Raw genomic sequence first — 16,194 nt, 5'->3', positions numbered from 1 at the left:
GACATTTCTCCAAAAAAAGAAATGCAAATGACCGCCACCACCAACCACAAATATTCAGCATCTCTATTAATCAGGGAAATACAAATCCAAACTACACTGAGATTTTATGTCCCTCCAGTGAGAATGGCAATTTTCAGTTTTCAAGAATACAGATATGCTGGCAAGGATGTGGTGGGATTTCAAATTAGTGCAACTAACAACTCTGGAAGGCAGCATGAAGATTCATCAAAAGACTAGGAATGGAACTTCCATATGACCCAGCTACCCCACTCCTTGGCATTTATCCCAAATAACTAAAATCAGCGTACTGTAGAGATGCAGGAGCATCATCAATGTTTATAGCAGCACAACTCATATCAGTCACGTTATGGAACCGGCCCAGGTGCCAATCAACAGATGAATAGATTAGGAAAATGTGGTATATATACATAAGGGAGGCTTAGCCATAAGAAGAATGAAATTATGTCATTTTCTGGTAAATAAATGGAAGTGGAAAACATCAAGATAAGTGAAATAAGCCAGACCTAGAACACAGAAGGTCCAACGTTTTCTCTCATAGGTGGAAGATAAAGCAAAGTAAGAGGGAAAGTGGGTGGGGATCAGATATCATCAGGACAGAAGGAAGAGGCCTGGGGTCTTCATTTAGGTCTAATACTGCTTGCTTTATAAGACTGAGTGCTCTGAAATTAGTAAAATACTGGCTTACATTCACTATATCTTCTTGTTGAATTTATTCCTTGGTAGTGATGTTCTTTTTTCTTGTACTATTTTTGTCTTAAATTCTATTTGTTGAAAGTCAGATACAATTATAGCTAGTCCTGCTTGCTTTAAGTTTCCATGTGCTTAGGATAGTATTTTCCCATCTTTATTTTTAGACTGTGTATGTCTTTACTGGTAAAGTGAGTTTCTTGTAGGTAGCATACTGTTGGGTCTCGGTTTTTCAATCCATTTAGCCAGTCTATATCTTTTAATTGGAGAATTTAGTCAGTTTATATTTAAGGTTATTAGATAAGGTCTTATTCCTGCTATTTTTTTTCTACAGGTTTAGAAATGTATGTATGTCTTTCTCTATTTCTTTCTCTCTTGTTTATAATATGGTTTGATGGTTTAAAGAACTGACAATGTTTGATTCTTGGCTTTTTCTCTTATAGGTGTCTACACTCCTAAGGGATTTATAATTTCACATATTTGTTTTGTTTGTTTGGTGTCAGTTATCTTTCCTTCACTTCTGAAGGTAGGTCTCCATGAAGCATTATTTGTAAGGATAGTCTGCTGATCATGAATTCTCTCAGTGTTTGCTTGACTTGGAAGGTCTTTGTTTCATCTTCATTTCTGAAGGGTAGCTTTGCTAAGTATAGTATATTGACAGATATTTTTGTTCAGGATTTGGAATACTTCCTATTGGCCTACAGAGTTTCTTCTTATAAACCTTCTGGGGGAAATCCTTCAATATAACCTAGAATGTTCCCCTTGAAGATTTTAAAATACTTTGTCTTGTACTTTTCACTATTTGACTTTAAAAGTAAAGATCTTTGCTGGTTCCATCTATTTGAGGATCTATAAGCTTCTTGTGTCTGAATCTCCATATCTTTTCTAAGATTAAGGGAATTTTCTATACTTTCATTGAATGCTTCTATGCCTTTAACTTTTTTCTTCTCATTTTTTGGTTTTACAAAAATGCTGATTTTTTTTTATTTAATGATATCCTAAAGATCTTGAATACTCTCATTCTTCATTGTTCCTTCTTTTTTGTTTCTTTGTCTTACTATAATATTTCAAAAGGCCTATCTTCAATTTCAGATTTTCTTTCCTTCACTTGACCTAGTCAGTTGTGGTTTTCAACTGTAATTTTTACTTCACTTATTGAAACTTTTAAAGATTTGTGTTTGGTTCTTTTTCAAAATCTACTAATCTCCTGAAATTTTCACTCATATCCTACATGATCTTCATAATTTCATTTGACTACTTATCTATATTCTCTTGGATCTCATTGAGCTTTTATATGATTATTATTTTGAATTTTTTTTATCAGACATTTCATCCACTTTGACTTCTTTGGTGTCTGTTGCTAAAGAGTTATGATCCTTTGGGAATATCATGTCACCTTGTTTTATCACATTTTTGCAGATCCTTTGTTGAGAATTTCACATCTGGTAGATCAAGTGTCTCTCTCTCTCCCTTTTCTGCGGTGGCCTTAGAAATTTTCTCCTGAAGGTGTGTCTTAGTTGTCTGCTTGTTGGTAGTGTTGACCTTGGGTCCAGCTGGGCACCATAGTTTAGTCTGCTTGCAGTTTCTTCAGCTGTAATTGATGACTTTGGGTGAGGTGCGTATTAGAGTGCACCCAGCGAGGCGTAGACTGCAGAGCGCTGGGGTGCCCATAGCTGCTCCTCTAGTGGGAGTGATGGTCCCTATCAGGCCATGAGGGCATCTCCAGGCACCGTTGCTGCTAGCCAGGGCCCTGGCACTGGCAGCCCAGCAGTATCACGGGGCCTGGAGCACCTGTCCTGCCTCCAGCTAATCATGTGGGTCCAGAAACTGCCTGGGCAAGGCAGCTGCAGGACCACAGATGCCCTCTGTGGTGCTCACACCAGTCCTGACAGCAGTGTGAGAGGACAAGGTGCAGGGGTGGGGCAGGGACCTACAGAGAGGGTACAGCAGCCGGAACTGTGGGGCTCCTCTCTCTGCCACGGGGACTTCTTGAACAAGCCCACCCACTCTCGCCCCACAGTTCTTCCACTTGGTATTCTTGTGCTAGAAACTATCTTTACCCAGAGATCCACATCCTTCCCTCCTTCAGGTCTCTACCAACATGGCATCATTTTACAGACACCACCTTATATAGAAAAGCACACTGGCTGTCCCTGGCATCTGCACCTGCTCTGTTATCTTCATTTCTTGTAGAACACATGGCCTACTGGTGTGTTTTCTCAGTGATGAATTATGTATTTTCTTACTTATTCAGTTATTTCATAAGTAGAATATGAGGGAAAAGATTTTTTATTATCATATCTCCAAAATCTAGAATAACCTTTGCCACATCAAAGACATTCAGTATGTAAGTATTAATGAATGAATTTCATAGTGGTATGGCCTTGATGTCTAGCTCAGGATCTAAGAATATGCTGAACACATCGGCAAAGCTCAGCCTTCCATGAATGTATGTCTTGAAAGTACATTTAGGTTTCGTGCAGTACTCTTCTTTTCATGCCTTTAAACTTAGGTTCTTGTTTTATTGGTTCTCCAAGATTCTTTCTGGGATAAATTTTGTATTAAGCTCTATAATGTGTTGGCCATCATTTTATCTTTTGTGATTTATTATCATAATTTGAGCTTCTAGAGTCTCTACTAGGTAGGATTCAAATTTCTTCCTTTGTCCTTTTTACCAACATAAAAAAGATGTTATTTCTATAGTAAAAATAAAGTGCTGTCTTTTGCTATAAGTTACAAATAACTGATTTTGTGGTTTAATTCAAAAAGAAATCAGCATTTTGCCTTTTTTTCCATGTCTTTGACACAGCTTGGATTGATAAAAACATTCATTTCCATCTTGAAAAGACATCAAAAAATACTTATTAATAAATACCTCATTTCCTCTTAAGTTAATTCAAAGATGAACATGAAATTTAAAGTCTTAATCGAAAACTGTTACATTCTGTAGAATTTGTGTTGAGAGCTTTCTAATCACAGGACAGACAGCTCTGCCTTTTGTATGGCAGATCAAAATACAGAGGGGTTCAGAGTACATAAATAAGTTTGTATAACATTAAAGCTGCGAAGTGCTTCTTTTATGCTGGATCATGGTGACACTGCTATGGTAAACAAAACAAAAGGAACCCAGAAGGGTGAGCATCCATGCGATACCTAGTTCTGCAGGAAATTATGATCATCAAAAATGCTTCACAAGCAAAGAAACATAATGTTTATCCTTAAATAGTCCACAATCTAGGTCACAGGAGAAGCCAAACCCACAACTCCCACCACATGACAACAGATGAAAGAGAGACAAATTATTGCTGAGTTTGGGGCTCCAAGGCCTCTCAGGGATATTGGGATCTTGCAGGGAACTCAGAGAGGAGCCACAGAGATGATTAAAGAGTTGCAAAATGGGACCTTTGAGGATAAGTTAAAGGATTCGTGATTATTTAGCTTGGAAGTAAGGTGATTAGAAAGTGGTTATGCAATAGCCTTCAAAGGATCTGCAGTGCCTCTGGCCCAACGGTGGTGGGCAGCCATTCTCCGGGCTGGGAAAGGGGCGGGCCATGCCACCTGCCGGGAGGGAGTCAGACCGTGAGGGGCCTTGTCAGAGGCTCAGGGCAGAATGCATGGCCCAGGTGTGAACTGGCTTTCCTTTTGGATTATTCAATATGGAAAATAGAGCAGAAACGCACGCAGCTGAGAAGCAAGAGCAGAGCAGAAAGTCCTTCATTGCTCCAGGCCCTGGCTCTAGACAGCTGCCTGAGGTACCTTTCAGGCATGTGGCCCTTTGGTTTTATCCACCATCTGTTGAGTTTTACAGTGAGCCTGGTTTCAGGATTGAGAAGGAAATCCTCCACCTTTTCCTCTCATTAATTTTTACCTAACACTAATGATCTCTACATATTGAAACTTTAAGTGCTTGGCATTTTTTGGCCCACTTCTAATTACAGGGGCGAGTACACTTATGTTCTTTAAGAAAGTGAGTCATTGTCCATTGACAGATGACACATAGTCCCCTGGTATAAGAAGCCAGACGGGCAGTAAAAATCATTTCCTTGGGGATCACAAGGAATTCTCCATTTAGTATCCCCAAATTGTTTTATAGAAAAAACTTTGAAGTAGTCAGGCTGTATTTCACTTTTTTACTTATTGAAGGTTAGTTAAAATAAAAGAATGTTTAAAGTTATAATTATGAAAATATATTTTCCAGTCCAATGGCAATAATTCCATTGTAAAGCTCATAAAAAAAGACTCTTCTGACATACTTCATCCCTCTCAGAGCTTGAATAATGTTTGATTTCTTCCAAACCAAATTTTAAACAGCCTAAGTAAACCCAAACTTATTTAAAAACCCAACTCTTATTGTTTGCTTTCTTGGTGGGTTTTTTTTTTTTTTTTTTTTTTTATTCTTGGCAACAAAGAGCCTGCAGTCTTAATAAAGTTGAGAACTCACTTAAATGCAGCGATGAAGAAACTAGGCCAAGGCTTGGGAAACTGTTTGCCAAGAAACTTGAGAATGATTGCATTTGGAGTACTGTTCCATTTAAGTTGTAGAATTAAACTTCCATGTAGCAAAACTGGCATATACTTACGCCTCATCATTGGAGTGCTCTCTACAACCTTAAATGAAATTAGGTTTCCCATTAATGAAGCAAATAAATCTGAATTTATTTCCTGAAAAGACAAGATATGCATTCCAGTAATAGTGTTCTGAAATACACTCTTGTGTGCTTACCTACATTACAGTATTTCAAAGTAATAGAAATCCTGGCCATCAAAAGTATCTTCATTAATTTCACACTGTGCACATAGAAATAAATAGCTAAGCTCAGCATCGACTTCCTAAGTCTTTCAGCCCAATCCATCCACCTGTTCCTGTAGTTTCTTTTATGGGTTGTTGGAATTAGCTACTTGACCACATTTTTAGTGTACAAATTAATGCCTCTTTGAGATACAGTTGTTTTTATTGAATGAAGTCGCTTTCATGGAAGCTGAGAAAAAGCTTTTAAAAAGGAAGAAAAAATTATGTGCCCTTGGTCTGCCTTTACCTGTCCCTTGTTCACGTGCCTTGCTCTTAGATTTAAAGAATAAAGATGTGCCCGCTCTGTGACAAGGTGACAGAGAAAATCCTCTGAAGAAGAAGTTTCAGTTGACTTCCACATTTCTTCTTCCTTAGCATCATGTTGCCCAATTATACAAGAGGATAACTGAAAAATAACAGGGATTTTTGCTCAACAGGTCCACACTGGGGAAATGGGATCCTTTCTTCTTGGAACATCCGTAATGAGAAGAGCCATTTAAAGACATTTTGCTGCACATTATTCAGAATGCTAAAAAATGTAAAAATAAGGCCACCTGGGTAAAATTGTGATCACCAGCTTCTTACCTTTGAAGTCTGGGGAGATATCCTCTCTCCCACTGAGACTCCTCTTAGGTAGAAATTAAATTTTTGCCTTATCAGCTCTGCGACTCCCATGGTGCCGTGCCCACAGAGCTTAATCCAGGCAGCGGGGCTTTGTCGGCCACATATCTCTTCTCTTCTAATCTGTGGGTGTGTTTGGAAATACGAATGCGATGTTTTCACCGGCCAAGACTGCAAATTGGAGGCATATCATGCAGCAGAAAATAGGGGCTCGGGGGGAAAAGAAAAGAGAGAGAGACAGAGAGAGACACAGAGACAGAGAGAAATCGCACGCTTAGGTATTTTACTCTAAATTGACAAATGAGACATTCCTAAACTCAAAGGAATTCTTTAGCCAACTATTGAATTGCTATTAGAAGAATGTATTACTGAGAAAATAGACCCAAATTGAGATCCTTTAGGAAATAGAATTTCAGTGTATTTTCTATTATTCACAGAAAGAATTAGCGCCAGACTGTGATTGTCACTGAGTCAAATGCAAAATGAATTAAATAAAGCCGGACCGTGTGCTCTGGAGGCTTATGAGGAAGGACACAGATTCGGAAAGAAACAGGAAGGGTGGCGTGTCACTTGTTATGTGGAGACTCCAGGGACAGAACAAGGAATGTGTTTAGGCAGAATGGTTCCTGAGAGATTGCCAAGTCCCTTCTTGATAAGACTTGATTTGGAAGGAATTTAAGTGAAACTTAGATGTCAGAGGACACAAATTTAATGCACAGGAGAGAGTAGGGCAATGGGGTTTTGTGAAACAGGAAGCTCAGCAAGTGAACAGCAGCAACGGACAGGGAGACAAGCGGGAAAGAGTGATGGACACAAAGAGATGTCTCCAGTTTTCTCCTCCATGTCTCATAACGTGATTTCTTCATGATAGATTTCATGATGTAAGAAAGAAGAAAAGGTGCTCATCGATATTTGTTGAAAAGTTTTGGAGCAAATCTTAATGGGGCTTTCCAGGCCCAGGGTGCTCTGCTCAGGAGGCCCAGGTGACTCTGCACAACCTGCAGTGCCTATTGCCACTTAAATTCCAGTTTGCCTGGACTGTCATTGTGATCTGTCTCTACGATGCCGGCTGTCACTCATCATCTTTCCACACCGTGAAGGCTGGCCCACTGAAGGCATCTCTTGGTCTCTGCTGATACTGTGCTGCTCAGAATGTCACGTTTTAAGTCCTTGAGTGTGGTTGTATGTCCATGGCAGGGACACATTCTGGTAGGTGGTCTGTTTGGCTGTTGCATCACTATGCAGACATCACAGCGTGCTTGCAGAAGTACATGGAGTGGCCCGTTTCACACCCAGGCTGTGTGGACAGCTGAGGATTCTGGCTGCAAACCTGCTGCTTTACCACACCCTGGAAGGGCTCCTGCCTTCGGTTTGTTTGCACTAGCAACGCTACAGGCTCCAGGAATCTCTTTCATCAAGACAACCATTGCACATGTGGCCCATCCTTGATCAAAGTGTCCTTGAGCAGGACATGGTTATGTGGCACAGGACCGTACATTATGCAAGTGAACCATCTGCTGTCCATAAGAGTTTGACAGTCGTTGGGCATTCATTGTTGCTAGGAGGTTTGGAAAAGTAGTTTCTGCTGTCTATTAAGAAGACTGTTTTCAGACTTATAAACTTTGTAAGGCTGCTGTTTGAACAAGGTGACATCTTGGGAACATTGAGTTATTTCTAAGACAAATGCCATTTTTTCACTTGCCTCATTGTGCTTTGACATTAAGCACTAGAAATTATTAAATTGTTCTGTTTCTCGATCATTGTATTTGTCTACTAGTTGGTTAAAATTGGTTTGAAGTAAAGCACCTGCAAACTTCTAAAAAAAAAATCTTAATGGGAAGCTTAAAAGAAAAAAAAAAAGGAAAAAAAAAAAAAAGAAATTCCGAGCTCTTCCTAGAGTCACTTGGGTGCAGAAGCAGCTTTTAAGCATCTTTGTCTCTTGGCCACTTTGACTTCTCAATATACTTGGTATTTGCAACTTAGAAGCATCATGACTCTTTCCAGTAGAGTATCGCTTGTAAGCATCAAAAGAAGCATGTGTGAGGTACATACACTGGGGCCCACATGCACATACTCAGGTGCATGCAGACACATAAAATCTAGTCCTAACATTCCCTTATGGGTCTAAACCAATGCCAACCTCAATTTTTAATTTTTCTTGAAGTGGTTGTATTATTTGTTTTCCCATTGTATATGAATTGAGTATTATGGTTGCAATCATATAAGGAAATTATATTCCTTGTAAAGAAGTTGCAACTACAGTCCAGTTGTATATAAGCATGCTGGAAATAATTTAGTTGGGTACGTGACAATTACAATGCATCAAACCTTCTTAGATGTACTTCCTTTGTTTTTAAGGATTTGTTGTTATATTGTAAAATCTTCAGGTAACTTCTAAAGCTTCTATAATAAAATGGGTAATCCCTAAAATAAAATAAATGCATTTTGGTGGTGGTTGATGAATTGCAGTGTTCTTAAATTGTTTGCTGTATTTTCAATGTCTATTTCAGTTATTTATGGTCGTTCATTCTGGGAACTCAGAAATAGGAATGAACCATTAGGATTTTTCTTTAATTTTTCTGTACCCAAGTTGTGTACCTTATCTGCTATTGGCTTTTGTAACTGGTATTGATGCCTCTGTCAGATACTCTGGGAATATCATCTACTGACTGCTGCTTCTCAATATGTGTGTGTTTTCTCTTTCCATGACATTAGAAATTGCTCCTTAATGTACATAACAAAAATATTGGCTGGAGTTTTTACAGGATTTCTTTGGGGGAATAAATGTATAGTACCTTTTCAGATTTATAAAGCATTTCTGCAAGGCTGCAAAAATGTGATGTGAATGTATGTTATGTTGTTTAATTAACATTTGACTTTTCATTAAGATGTAGATATTTAAATTCACTTCTATTGTACTTTTCACTCAGAAAATCAAGTTTCCTATCAGTCGCCTAGTGAAGTACAGGTATGCTCAGAGACCACAACTCAACCCTCTCCTCTGCCTGATTGCATAGGCTGTACTTTGAGATGGAGATGTTGGCTTCTTCTATTTTTTTCCTTCACCTGAGGTCGTATGTATTTATTTGTATTTGTCCTGTCTTTGACATCAAACATTAATCACATTAATCACTACAAGGGGTCACCCTCTTGTATCCAATAGCATAATTAGAAAAAAAATTTCTTTTTCATGCAAATGTAACTCACCTTACTAAATTCTAAATGGAAATAGGTACACTGAACCAAAAACAAATCTGGGACATTCAAGATGATTTATTGCCTTAAGTTAGATTTTGCATTCTTTTTGGAATGTTGTTATACTACATAGGGTTAAAAAATTCTATATTTGTCTGTATTTATTTCTGCCCCAGATCAAACTCCATTCCTGTGATCATATAAAATTGAAGTATTTCATGCCCACATTTCCTTAAATGTAAAATGGAGATTAATAATTTGGTAAATCATAGAGATTTTATAGGTATTCAATGAGTTAACACATGTAGAACACATATTAGAGCATTTGGTTCAGAGTCAATAGTCAATAAATAATAGTAAGCATTTTCTTTTCATTTTTCCTTTCTTTTTCTTTTTCTTTTCTTTCCTTTTTAAATTTTTTTAAAATTTTAATTGGTTCTATATGACAACAGAATGCATTACAATTCGTATTACACATATAGAGCACAATTTTTCATATCTCTGTACACAAAGCAGAGTCACATCCTTTACGTCTTCATACATGTATTTAGTGTGATGATGACCATGGCATTCCACCGTCTTTCCTACCCCTATCCACCCTCCTTTCCTCTCCCTCTCCTTTTCCCTATCTGGAGTTCATTTAATCCTCCTACCCCCTATCCCCACAGCATATTATGAATCAGTATCCTTAAATCAGATAAATCATTTGAAATTTGGTTTTTTGGGTTTTTTTTTATTGGAATTGGCTAATTTCACTTAGCTTTATATTCTCCAGCTCCATCCATTTACCTGCAAATGCCATGATTTTATTCTCTAACAATAAGAGTTGGTGAGGATGTGGGGAAAAGGTACACTCATACATTGCTAGTGGGACTGCAAATTGGCACAGCCAATATGGAAAGCAGTAGGGAGAATCCTTGGAAAATTGGGAATGGAACCACCATTTGACCCAGCTATCCCACTCCTTGGAGTATACCCAAAGAACTTAAAAACAGCAAACTACAGGGACACTGCCACGTCAATGTTTATAGCAGCACAATTCACAATAGCTAAACTGTAGAACCAATCTAGATGCCCTTCAGTAGATGAATGGATAAAGAAAATGTGATATATATATATATATATACACACACACACACACACACACACACACAGAGTAATATTCAGCATTAAAAGAAAATAAAATAGTAATCAATTTTATCTGAAAAATCAAGAAAGAATAATTTCAAACTCGCTACTGGTGGGAATGGAGAGGGGTCATGAAGGTCCCTCCAGGGATGGGTTCATGGGCCACACGGCTGCAGGGCGGCAGAGTGAGGGTACTCCAGCTGTGCAGAGGCCTCTCCACAGTCGCATCATAGAGAGGGGTCACATGCGCCGCGACTCAAGGCCTAAGTACGAAAGCCTTGCCACTTAGATGCAGAGCAGGAAAACACTGGAGCTTCCAGGTGCAGGCTGGGGGAGCCAGGCCTTTACCTAGGCCACCTCCTCCCCTGTCCCTGCCTGGGTTCTGCAGGTGCCCCCTAGAGGGGCCAGCTGACCCAAGGTGCTCTCCCTTGCCAACAACTACAAGCCTGCCTCAAAGCCCCTCTTCAGAGATCTCAACCTGCAACCTCACTACACAAAAGGATCTGTTTAAACGTTATATTTCCTGTCAACAAATATTTAGTTCAAAAGTATAAAATAAAAAACGGGAAAATCTTTACAACCAAGGTGTTACTTAAAAGTCAGCAGGCCTGTCTTCATCACTACGTGCAGTTAGATTCTCTGGAAAAGCATCCGAGTTTAAAGAGAATTATATAACATCATATGAGTTTGCCTCCACAGTAGGGTTATGCCATAAAGTAGCATCCTTGGCCAAAGATCTGACATCTATGATTTTATAAAACAATATATTCATCATGCTGCAACTGACATGATTCTTCAGTGGAGTTTGACATTTTCCAAATTATTTATTAAAATATTGTTTTTTAGTAAAGGACATTTAATTCAATTTCTAGAAAATGTTACCCAGGCAGTTCTCTAAAGCCTCCAGGAATCCAAGGAGTCCTGGGAGAGACAAGGGCAAGATTCCTGAATATGTACAAAGCCTGAATGAAGGAACAGATTGAATTATAATGCTTCTCCTTTATTTATCAATCAAATAAATATTTATTGGACACCTATTAGATATTAAGCATTGTGAGGAAACACATACACACATGTGTTTTCTGTCTTTATTCAGCTGATGTTATGTTAGGTGAGACATGTGATCACATCTATACCTGTAAATTCCAACAGTGATCAATGCTAGGGAAAAATAATTTTCATTTTTGAGAGATTTTTTTAAAATGGGAATTTAGCTAATCAGGGTGGATCACAAAAGTAGTTCAAGCAAAGTTCTAACAGATGAGTGGTCACGGCAATGTGAATGAAGAGCACTTTACATAAACGGAGCAGAATTTGCTCAGGAGGAGACAATTTGCTTAAGTGAAGAAATCAAAGGTCAGACCAAAGCTCAGAAAACAAAGCAGAAGAATGGGGCCAATGATGGATTTTCTTCAGATTTTATCCTTTTTCATTGTTCATCTGGAACAATGAAATCATAAGGGAGGTAAGAGATAAGAATTACATGTGTATTTTGAAATATGATTGATCTTGGAAAAATTAATCTTTATTAAATTGGTGAGCATATAAAATAGTTCTAAACTAAGAATATTTTTGGAGATATTATTGTTGCCAAAGAATTTTAGAATTTGCATACTTTTAAAACATAATTTAAAAATACTTCCGTGTTATTAGGTTAACCCCCCAAATGACATGCTTACAGAATATTTAATATATGCATTAACATACTTTAATCAATTTCTCAGTCATATTTATCTTCAGCAATGATTAAGAACATTTTAATCTTTTTCTCAATATGGTCTTGGTCTTATTAATACTTTATATCAGATTCCCTGAAAAATCGTGTATTATAACCAATACACTTGAAATTGTTGATGTCCTTATCTAACATTCCTTTTTGTGTACCCCACATCTTACTTGCATTTCATAAGTTTTGCTATTTGGTGTTCTTTTTATCATTCATTTCTATCATTTTAATACTCATGTTGGGATATTTGTCATTTCTTTGTGATTCCTTTTATATTTGACTCGTGGCTATTTTGAAAGATAGTGCTCATTTCTCTTTTCCTGAGTATATACAACATGGACTCCCCAGCGTCTAAACAGTGGGGTGGTAGGAGATGGGTATAAAGGGTTAGATGGAGGAGGTGGCCAAGTGGTTATGTGGCCCACTAGCAAACATTAGCTGAGCCAGTAAGTAAATGCAATGACAGTGACGTGAGTTGTTATTCTGTCTAGAAAGTATTAGCACATGTGGTAATAAGGGGGCTATCAATGAGCCAAAGGTAGGTTAGAATTGGAAAAGTTAATATGAACTCATTTTTAAGTACAAATTCACAGGTAGATATAAAAATAGTTACAGGTGCATGTGGTGCCCACTGTCTTTTTTTCTTCCCAAGTTGCAATGCTTTCTCTAACTACCCAGAATTTGGTTTCTAAAGACTGTTCTCTACTAAAAGAGAACTGGGGATGCTTTTAGAAACACCTACTTCCAGAGCTGGGAAAGGGAAAGCACATGAGCTCTTTCTGTGCCCCATAGCATGGACACGTTCAAAAAACACTGGAGACAAGTGAAAACGACACAGGAGTCAATTTGAAGGGACACACTTAGAACCATTTTACATTCAAAATAAATAATAAGTCTATCATATTGTAACTTATTAAATCAAATAGGAATCCGTAAAAATAAATATGAAGATGGAAGGAGAGAGAAAAGCTCTTGCTTGAAACAGAATATCAAACAAATGAAAAGAGGTGGATGTAGTAATAACTGTATGGCCACCATTGTGGTGTCCGTTGACTCTTAGGACATCATGGCGGATTCTGTGGCTAGCAGACGGAAAGAAGGAAAGAATCGAGTGGAGAAGGATTGGGGCATGGTGTGAAAGGCTGGCGCATTTCTGGCTTCATGGTAATTAGGGTCTACACTGCAGTGACTTGAGTGCAGAAGCTCCACCAGGCTCATCATTGTTACTGAGTCTGTGTTCCATTTTTTTTCCCACATTGTGTCTGTGCCTATGCAAAAAATGTCTGAGTACCTTAGGGTTTTTACATAGTTTCCATCTTCCCCAAGAGTCATTCCTTCAAGGGACCAATAGAGATGATACAATGCTTCTTATTAACTCAGCTAGGAGTGTAAAATGTGAATTTTGCTATACGTTATACATCAAATATGTCACTAAGTTCAGCCCAGATTCAAGGAACGAAGCTTTAGATCTCCTCAGGAAGAGGAGCCAAAAATTTGCAACCACTGTGAGTCTACCACTCCATCTATTCTTCATATATTTATTCTTCATTAGTGTCTCGGTAAGGGGGATATACATATGTATACGTATGTATGTATATATACACACATATATTCTAATGGTATGTCTCATCAAAATCGTAGTCATATTATCATCCACCTAAATATCTTTACCTATATTGTTGAACATTTTGGCCAAAATTTATAGGTTTGCCACAGGTTTCATTTTTTAAGAAAAGGGACTATCAAAATTTTACTCAATTCTGGAATTTAGATGCAAAAATAAAACCTTTATTGTAATCAGTTTCCAGTGTTCTCTTTGAAGCATTCCATCATTGCAGTGTTTTTGAAGATCTGCTAATGGGGCCAAGAAAACTGACTCTATGGTTTTGGTTTTGCTAGTTTGTGGGAATATTTGGAATGCAAAAGAAGTGAAATAAAAATGTTAAAACAATAATTTGATCTAAATACAATGTCATAGTTCATATGTAAATGTAACTTCTATGGCTGCAAGTGTGAAATATCCTGCTTAGGTTCAGTTTGTTATAATTGCTAATGCTTCAAGTTGGTGCTGATGTTTTTCAGCAGATTTTTGTCTTCTCATTTTATTTGACCTGTCCTATGATTACTGTCATGGATTGCCAATAATGAGAAAAACATTTTATGCTAGTTGCACATTCATTATAGTCTCTAAAAGGAAACAACATTGCAGCGCTTATTCTTTCATTAAATGTGATTTTAGTTTTTGATGCAATTGCTAATGGAAGATTGATCATACACACCAAAAATTCACCAATAATAAAGTAACTATAGATGCATACTGTATAGCAACTGGCAAAGCCAAGCCCAGGTAGCAACTGAGTGAGCACAACCCTTCCAGCCTCTGCAGACAGCAGGCTCAGCTCCTTGCTTCTGTATAAACACTGGGAGTTTCCTGTTTCTATTGCCTGTGCACCTGTCCATGGGCTGGCTTCATGCCTGTGGTGGTTGTCCCTAGCTACTTGTGTCTGAATGTGTATTTTTAAAGAGCAGAAGTCCCACATTCTATCAATGAAAGAAAAACTTTTACAGCTAGCAAAGAGAGAGGGTTTAGTTTACTGCATAACATAATGATAACATATTAAAGCGAGAGATCTTCTGTCCATGTTTTTCACAAGTGATTGGCTGGACATTGGTTAGAGTACAGAAGAGAGATTGACTGTTTGCATCCTCATTATATCCTTGCTTTTAAATATTGCAACTATCAATAATGCTCCTTTATGAAAAATGGCAGAACCATGAAAAATTCTGAACCAGATAAATTTGCCAGGACAATGGGCATACACCAGTAATATTCTATGAAATAAAGGTATGTGATGACCTTAAGGAAGCAAAATGAACAGTTCCACTGATTGCACTATGCTGGATTTTGAAAGGACAGCCTCAGAGCTTTGTGGGGAAAGGGCCACACCATAAGAAAAGACACTTGAACCACATAAGAAACCATCATAGATCCCAGGTGACAGATGAAGTAAATTGGTGATGATGTGGATAGTGACAAATGAAAGGATTTCTATAGGGATGCAGGAAATAAATTTGATAAAATTTCATTCTGCGTTGGCTTATGGAATACGAGAGAGTTATGATGGCAATATTCCTGCATATACCCTTTATAACTGGGAAGATGGTTGCTTCCTTCTCTGTCAGAGAGGAACCTCTGGAAAGGGTCTGGGGTGGCTGGACTCACATTAGGATAGGTTGATTGTCATTCCCTGAAGAGGTGATGTCAGATATGACAGCTGAGTCAGGTATACACAAGAATGGAATGGGCGTGCTGCTATTAGATTGGCTTTGAAATGAGAACTTAAAGGTTGCATGATATGAGTCACATTTTCCACGTGGAGCAGAAGACAAAGATTTTATTGAGTAGACAGGTCAGGGAGGTAGAGGGATTGGAGATGGAAGTTTGTGGCTGTTATTACCTAATGGTAGTTGACTGAGGTCACTGGCACCACTAGGGGTGTGTGTTTCCTACACTCTGATCACATCACACTGTGAGCCAAGTGCTGTGAGGATGGGTTGCTGCAAAACTCCTGCACAGCACATTCAATTATAAAAAGAAAAAAAAAAGAACTTCCTATCCATGGCCCTTGTTGATTGTATTTTAAATCTCTCCTGTGTTTTGTGAAATACTAACGTTTTTTGATTAATGTTTGAAAACCGCTTTGATATGATTTGATGAATGAGGTGAAAGCCATAGCTCATCTCACAGCTGCCGATTTCCACTGGTGTATCTTGGGTATTATTTAAGAGGAGGCTTTTTGCATAGGTACCGAAAGGAATGGCTGATTCAGGGGTCAAAGGTCCATAGTCATTCCTGTAACCAGCTTGTGTCTCCTTTTCCTCATCCCTTGCATGCTAGAAGAGAAGAGGTAAAGTGACTCCTAAGCCCTAGCACCACCTGTGACTCAAGTGAGTGCACAGGACTGGTATTTACAAGCACTTACTCAAGCACTGAAGAATGTTGTGCACACTATTATAAGTGTGATTG

Source organism: Callospermophilus lateralis, chromosome 6 (assembly GCF_048772815.1).
Source record: "Callospermophilus lateralis isolate mCalLat2 chromosome 6, mCalLat2.hap1, whole genome shotgun sequence".
NCBI classification, from domain to species: Eukaryota; Metazoa; Chordata; class Mammalia; order Rodentia; family Sciuridae; genus Callospermophilus; species Callospermophilus lateralis.
Note: the sequence above shows the minus strand (reverse complement) of the source record.